This window comes from Clupea harengus, chromosome 13 (assembly GCF_900700415.2).
Source record: "Clupea harengus chromosome 13, Ch_v2.0.2, whole genome shotgun sequence".
Taxonomy (NCBI): Eukaryota; Metazoa; Chordata; class Actinopteri; order Clupeiformes; family Clupeidae; genus Clupea; species Clupea harengus.
In genome coordinates, this window is record NC_045164.1 from 22451369 (window position 1) to 22458612 (window position 7244).

The 7244-nt window shown below is 44.8% G+C and overlaps 1 protein-coding gene across 1 annotated transcript in view; it reads left to right on the forward strand.

Moving 5' to 3' along the window:
- The first annotated feature begins 2199 nt into the window (after positions 1-2199).
- Positions 2200-7244, forward strand: part of sertad2b (SERTA domain containing 2b) — a 35717-nt gene continuing 30672 nt past the window's right edge. Inside the window, exon 1 of the mRNA XM_012819875.3 lies at positions 2200-2958. The gene's annotated coding sequence lies outside the window, so the exon portion shown is untranslated. The remainder of the gene's footprint in view (positions 2959-7244) is intronic.

The following is a 7244-nucleotide window of genomic DNA, read 5'->3' on the forward strand; positions in this document are numbered from 1 at the left end:
AAATAATGTAGGCTAACTCAACAGATTGTGGTACCAGTAAAACCAGTGCCTAAGTTACTACTGTTCTGCAGTGCAGTAACAGTATAATATTTACTGGCCTACTGTTTATTAAAGTATAAAACGCATACAAGGCATAGTTTATTACAAGCTTTAAAACATACTCATGTTTGTAGACCTACAAAAATATGTATTGTACCTGGTGTTTTATAAGTCCACACTGCTGAAAGATGATATCCTTTGCAGATAATGACCTGCCCTACCTCCACATCAACTGTCAGACCCCAAGATTAATGGCTGTGTGGCCTACTGGTAGTGTTTCAGTGTACTCCATCAACAGCTCCTGAGACACACACACACACACACACACACACACACACACACACACACACACACACACACACACACACGCGCACACACACACACACACACACACACACACACACACACACACACACACACACACACACACACACACACACACACACACACACACACACACACACACACATACATTCACGCGCGCACACACACACACACACACACACACAAAGGCTCTCACATGTTCAGTCTTGTGCAAACAATACAGCACCAACTGTGCTGTACCTAATGGCAGCTCATATTAGCGTATTCCAGTGCAGGCCATAGTTCTCCTAAAAATTAAACACTTGGTGCTTATCTTTGTCTCCGAGCTGCCTATTTTCAGACACGGCACTTCAGCGCTCCATTTCCTGTTATGCAGCAGAGATTGAACTTGTAACAAAAAGATCCAGCCAAGCACAGCAGGAACGGTGCCAGCGCATGCTACTCTGCTTCCCCCCCCTCCTTCGCTGACGGGGCACGATTCATGAAGTGAGCAGCTCGGCGGCCTGCTTGTAAAACTGCAGCCATTGAGCTGAGGCGGGATCAATAAATATCCTAATTGTGCAACTTGACGCTCCGTTTGTAATATCATGGAACAGAGCCAGTTTTATTTATGGTTCCCCCCCTTAAGCATCGCGTCTAGCATTTTCTCCCAAAGCAGTAGTTTATTCAGAAGGCTGCCTATTCAAAGTCGCCCGCAAGCCATACCTTTTTCGAATACTTTAGCCAGTTGGCTTCATGCTCACATAGCTAAAACAAATGGAGATGCTCTGGGGGGGGGGGGATGGGGGGGGAGGATCCCGGTGGCTCCCATAGGATCTGTGGTCAGTTAGTCAAATTTCGAAACTGGCCAGCTATGCTGACCAAATGGAACACTTCCAAACAGTCCGCCATGCCTGCCTGCCAACTATTCTGCATGTGCAAGCGGCTGGATCCCTACTGTCGGCTGGAGGTCCTGAAAAAAATGTAAACATCATCATCCTAGAGCCATTCCACTCCTGAGCATTCAACTTCACCTCTTGCCTTTACTTCACCTCTCTCTGTCACATGTTGTAGGCATGGCTGTCACAGGCCAGTTTGGTCAAGAGAAACTGTTTAGTGGAGGTGGGCTGTGGTCATTCTCTGATGGCGTAAGGCTTCTGTCAATCCATCTGAATGTTTCCTCTTGTGATAAAGTACCTCAGTAGTTATCATTATAATCTATGTCTCTCTGGTAAAAAAGGTGATTTGCTAAAACACCCTGTCACGAAGTATGCTGTTAATGTCGGCTTGCAAGACTGGAACATTAGTTGAATAAAATAAGATAAAAACTTGCCAAGATACTACTAGTTAGACCCCAGCTTTAAATAATAGGTTAGGGATAGCCTATGTGTTGTTTCTTTGCAAATCACACCCATCCTCAGGTCAAGCTAGCCTCTTTGCTAACACCCCACCTCTTCTGCCTGAAGTTGTAAGTCCAATGCAGTGCTTCTGACAGTGCAATTTCCATTGGCGCAGTATAACCCCAGAATGGGACTGAGGTTGGGGCAGAGAAAAGAGGCAGGCACACTGGTGTGAAGTTTGTACACATCACTCCCGTAACGCCACCCCTAACCGTTAACGTTAAGGGCACATCAACAGTCTAACATACCATATTCATTCCAGTCTCGCGTTAGATTTCACAGCTGCCGAACAGTGCAGCCTAAACACAAGAGAATATTAGACTATATAACCATAATGGTTGCATTTTTTTCACTGTGACTATAATTCATGTTTTCTTTTGTACTCTTTCAGCACTCCCTATGGCTTGTCAAACTGTTTGGTTTCATACAAAAAATAAATTAGTTTGTAGACCATTTGTTATTGTTCTATGTCTGCATAACTAGGCCTATTCTTGATTGCTCGCTGGAGCATGCACAGTTCCTCTTGGCCATTTGCTTGTCACAAGTTAAAGTCTATGAATTTGAGCAGAAAAAGTTGTTAACCACTTGAATGGTAGGTAACATCCTACCTGTGGTTGGGTTTCTTAGGGTTTGTGAGACTGTACCTAAACCTGGAAATGATCATCTTCTTTTGGGAGACATCAGTGAGCTCTTTAGATTTGTAAATAGTGTGAACAGATGTGGTCATATTTCGATATAAAAAAAAAAACAATTGGGTGTAATGGCAATATGGTGTATTAGCAACCTCAAGTCTCTTTAAATGGAAGAAGACGGTTGACCACTAGAGTTCCATCGCCGCGCAATCCGATTAGCCGGCGACTCGAATAGGCGGGGCGTGTCGCCAAGACTCTGCCCACGAGCCACTGCACAGCCCATCAATCAAATTAAATGTCTTGCGCTTGCAACCGGAGCTCGCAGCTGCCGACTGTAACCTACTGCCTACTCCACGGGCAGCCTGGACTTGTGACATTGAAATGAGCGAATGATTGCCGTTTCGCAGTGGATTTAGACAGGGTCTTTCAAAGCGCGTTTTGAATGCAGTCCGACAGCCCAAATCACGGAGTGAAGATTGCCTAATCGTTCCTGTTGGTCTTTTGAAGTAGCTTGTTGGTTTTTCTTATTTCATGAGTTACTTCTGATTTCCGTGGAACCGGACTGGACTGGACTCCCGAAACGGGTAAGGGTGAATGACATTACTGACAAAAGTGGAAGCGCAGGTTGGACTGTTGCATAGTTTATACACTATAATTTAGGTCAAGGAGTTATGGTGAGAGAGAAAGAGAGAGAGAATGTGTGTTGTGTGTGTGTGCGCGTGTGCGTGTATTTGTGTGCGTGTGTGTGTGTGTGTGTGTAAACTGTCTGGGTGCGCGCTAGGAGTAAAAGTCATTCTAAGCTGTCATGAACCTGACACAACTAGCCCAGTGCGGGGCAAAACGTGGACGAAATCTATGAAAGTGCTACTTTCTGTCAGTTGTGTTATTTACAATGTTACAAATGTATCCTTACAAACCATTCAATGACGACTACCACATGACCTGGTCAGAAGCATGCAGCACCGATCTAGTCAGATGCTTTTTCCTCTCTCCGGGAAAGCAGGACACATTTGCAGAGGCGATATTATATAACTGAGTTTTGTAAGGACTGTACACTTGCGCGATGGCTGATACTCTCCTGTCCTACTGCAATGGTAGCCGACTTTTAGTCGCCTAGATAGGACCGGCGGTGATTTTTCCTCTCATTCCTTAAAGTCGGTCTGAAGTGGCCGCTCTGGTAGCCGTTTTACACCCTCATGATGTCAGTCTAATGCTGATAGAATCAAGGCCTGTAGACTAACTTACTTTGAAAGCCACTGGTGGATCATAGATTGATTTTAAAATATTATAAATGTATATCGGTTACGGCACAAACCAGACGAGAAAATCATTACCAAAAGCAGGCCTACTAACCTACTTCAAAATTCAAGTGAATATAAATTCTGTCATGAATACTGCATGCTGGCACTTTGTCCTCATTTTCAAGTGAACAATATAGTGTTTAACTCAAGATGTTTTTCCTTCATTGATATTTTTCATTTTCTAATGATGTAACAGTATGTTACATGTCTCTATTATACACTAATATCTTGTTTGAATTCATTGTCATACATGTCCTCCTGGCTATGTTGTTTGACAATACATAAGTCTGCATTAATATTAATAATATTAATATTCCCCACTTAAAACAGATCATAATGATTTATTCAAAATGACTGTCATTCCTACTTTGTAACTGTTGGATTATGTAAGCATTTTGCAAGTCACTAGAGAATTGAAGACACTAGGATGCATAGCAGAGGCAGGTTCAAGCACTTCATAATGTTGATGCTGTATGAATGAATGTGTGTTTGTGTGTGTGTATGTGTGTTTGTGTGTGTGCGTGTGTAAGAGAGAGGGAGGGAGGGAGTGTGTGTGTGTGTGTGTGTGTGTGACACAGAAACCTGTTGATGATGCTGTGGGAAGACTCTGGGCTGTGGCTGAGGCCGTGTTTCAGTGAGCCATCGTAGGGTCTTGGCTGAAGGCCTCCGTCCACCATGCGCCACACTGCTGCCTCAATGATGTGCTATCAAATTACTGTGGCCGCCACTTGTCAATGGCGGATTAGACAGGCACGTCTAATTTTACTTATAATCCAGATTAGGACAGCATGGGTTATGTTGTGTGTTCCAGTTGATTTGTTGTTAGTTGATCACCACTAGCGGTCTAAAGAATGCTGTCAACTACTGGATTCTGAGAATGTGTTCAACAATGAAATCACACAGAATATATATATCAATATATTGATTATTTACAACAGACCACTTAATTCATATTACGGTATATATATTTATAGGTGCCATTGTGTGGTATTTATTGTGTTGGTGTATATAATAGTACTTCATGCTGCTTGGCGTACAGACACAAGTTCAATGAAAGGCATATTTTTAACCTCAATTTGGCTCTTCAGTATGTGTGTGTTTAGGATACTGGAGACGCACAAGAAGTCTATGTCAGAAACATTAGTTTGTAGTTGCTCTTTCCCCCATGGGAACAAAGAAGATGTTCGTGTGAAGACCTTCAAATCAATGCCTCTGATTCGCTTCTGTATGATGGTTGATGGTTTCTCACACTTCTGTACGTTTCAGCAGTTATGTCACGCCTTTTTAGTTTCAGTGATGTCATGCTTTTCAGTTTCATACGTTAGTCACCAACATCAACTGCTGTAAATGTCATTTTCAGTGGGGCACACTCCTGTAATACATCTGTAGAAATCAGGTTTCCTAAAAATAATTTTGGGAGGAGCCCATAGGGATGATTGACAGCTGTCACTCACCCCGCATCCGCTTTCTAGGAGATTTGAACCCTCCTTATCTGTTCACTACATCTCGCGCTCCGGCGTAGCAAAGCATCCCCACCTCCTCCCCCTATTTCCCTCCTTTTCACTAGTAGCTCTAAGCTCACATTACCCCTTATCCATAGGAGCTGCCAGCGGACGTCGTTCACACACAATCTCTACCATAGGCATCCCAGGACCACGGTCAGCTACCAAGCCAAACATGCTTATTAACCAGCGCTCTAAATCAAACATTCTGATGGGCGACCTCGTGACACGATACAATAGGAGCAACTATTGGACAAGTCACCATCGCAGCACCTCATTCTTATGTGCATATTCAGAGGTGCTAATCAGCTCTGGCTAAGGTGTCGCAGCACATCTGAAATGAGTGTAAATGATGAGCAGGAGTCCCTCAGGGGCAATGACTTCCTTTTCATTACACACACACACACACACACACACACACACACACACACACACACACACACACACACACACACACACACACACACACACTGACTTCCTTTTCATTACACACACAGGAAGCATCTTTTTTTTTTTTTGTGGGGAATGAGGTTCTTTCGCCACTGCAGTGGATCTCCCAGTGGCCATGTCATGCGTCTGTCATGCGTCTGTCAGGTGTTTGTGTGGGAGTGGGTGGGTGCTGGTGGTGTTTGTGCGGGCGTGGGTGGGTGCTGATGGTGTTTGTGCGGGCGTGGGTGGGTGCTGATGGTGTTTGTGCGGGCGTGGGTGGGTGCTGGTGGTGTTTGTGCAGGCGTGGGTGCTGATGGTGTTTGTGCGGGCGTGGGTGGGTGCTGATGGTGTTTGTGCGGGCGTGGGTGGGTGCTGGTGGTGTTTGTGCAGGCGTGGGTGGGTGCTGATGGTGTTTGTGCGGGCGTGGGTGGGTGCTGGTGGTGTTTGTGCGGGCGTGGGTGGGTGGGTGCTGGTGTTTGTGCGGGCGTGGGTGGGTGCTGATGGTGTTTGTGCGGGCGTGGGTGGGTGCTGATAGTGCTGGTCGTGGTTGGGTTCCTCCTGGTGTCAGCGAGGCTCAAACGGGATTCCCCCTCAACGAGACTCGTCATATGTGTATCACACACAGCGCCTAAACCCAGAAACACGTGCACGTTCTGTACACTCATTTCTTGTCAGTCCCTGCCTCTCATTCCCCAGAGGCCTCACTCACTCATTTCCCCACACATCTGGTGCTCTCAGTGTGATCTCTTTCCTCAGGTTACTTACTCTTAAGTCAGAGCGGTTTAGTCCAAAAACTCCTAAATGGACCTCGATAAGAGAGCTAGTCATGAGATAAGTACATCCACTTTTGCACTCCTGCCCTGCTTTTTGTATTGTAGTACTTATTGTGTTTGTGTAGTACTTACTGTGTTTTTATGTTTTATGTTATGTGTAGTACTTACTGTGTTTGTATGTTTTTATGTTTACTGTATGCACCTATACATCAGAACAAATTCCAGGTAGGTGTAAACCTACTTGGCAATAAATACGATTCTGATTCTGATTCTGATTCTGATTCTGATTTCCTCAGGTTACTTACTCTTAAGTCAGAGCGGTTTAGTCCAAAAACTCCTAAATGGACCTCGATAAGAGAGCTAGTCATGAGATAAGTGGTGTGGAGTGGCGATGGGCTTCAAATGAAAGTTAATTCAGACGTCAGATCCTCCTTGCATCTGTCCAACATATATGTTGGAACAGACACAGCAACACACACACTCACACTCACACACTCACACATTCATGTTGGAACAGACACAGCAACACACACACTCACACTCACACACTCACACATTCATGTTGGAACAGGCACAGCAACACACACACTCACACTCACACACTCACACACATATGTTGGAACAGACACAGCAACATTGGAATAGATTTATCTCTTTCTCACCACCCTTTCTGTTCCTCTATCCTTCCCTGTCTTTCAGTCCTTCTCATTTACACACACAAACACACACACACACACACACACACACACACACACACACACACACACTCACACACACTCTCTCACACACACAGACACACACACACACACAGACAGACACACACTCACACACACTCTTACACACTCTCTCACACACACACACACAC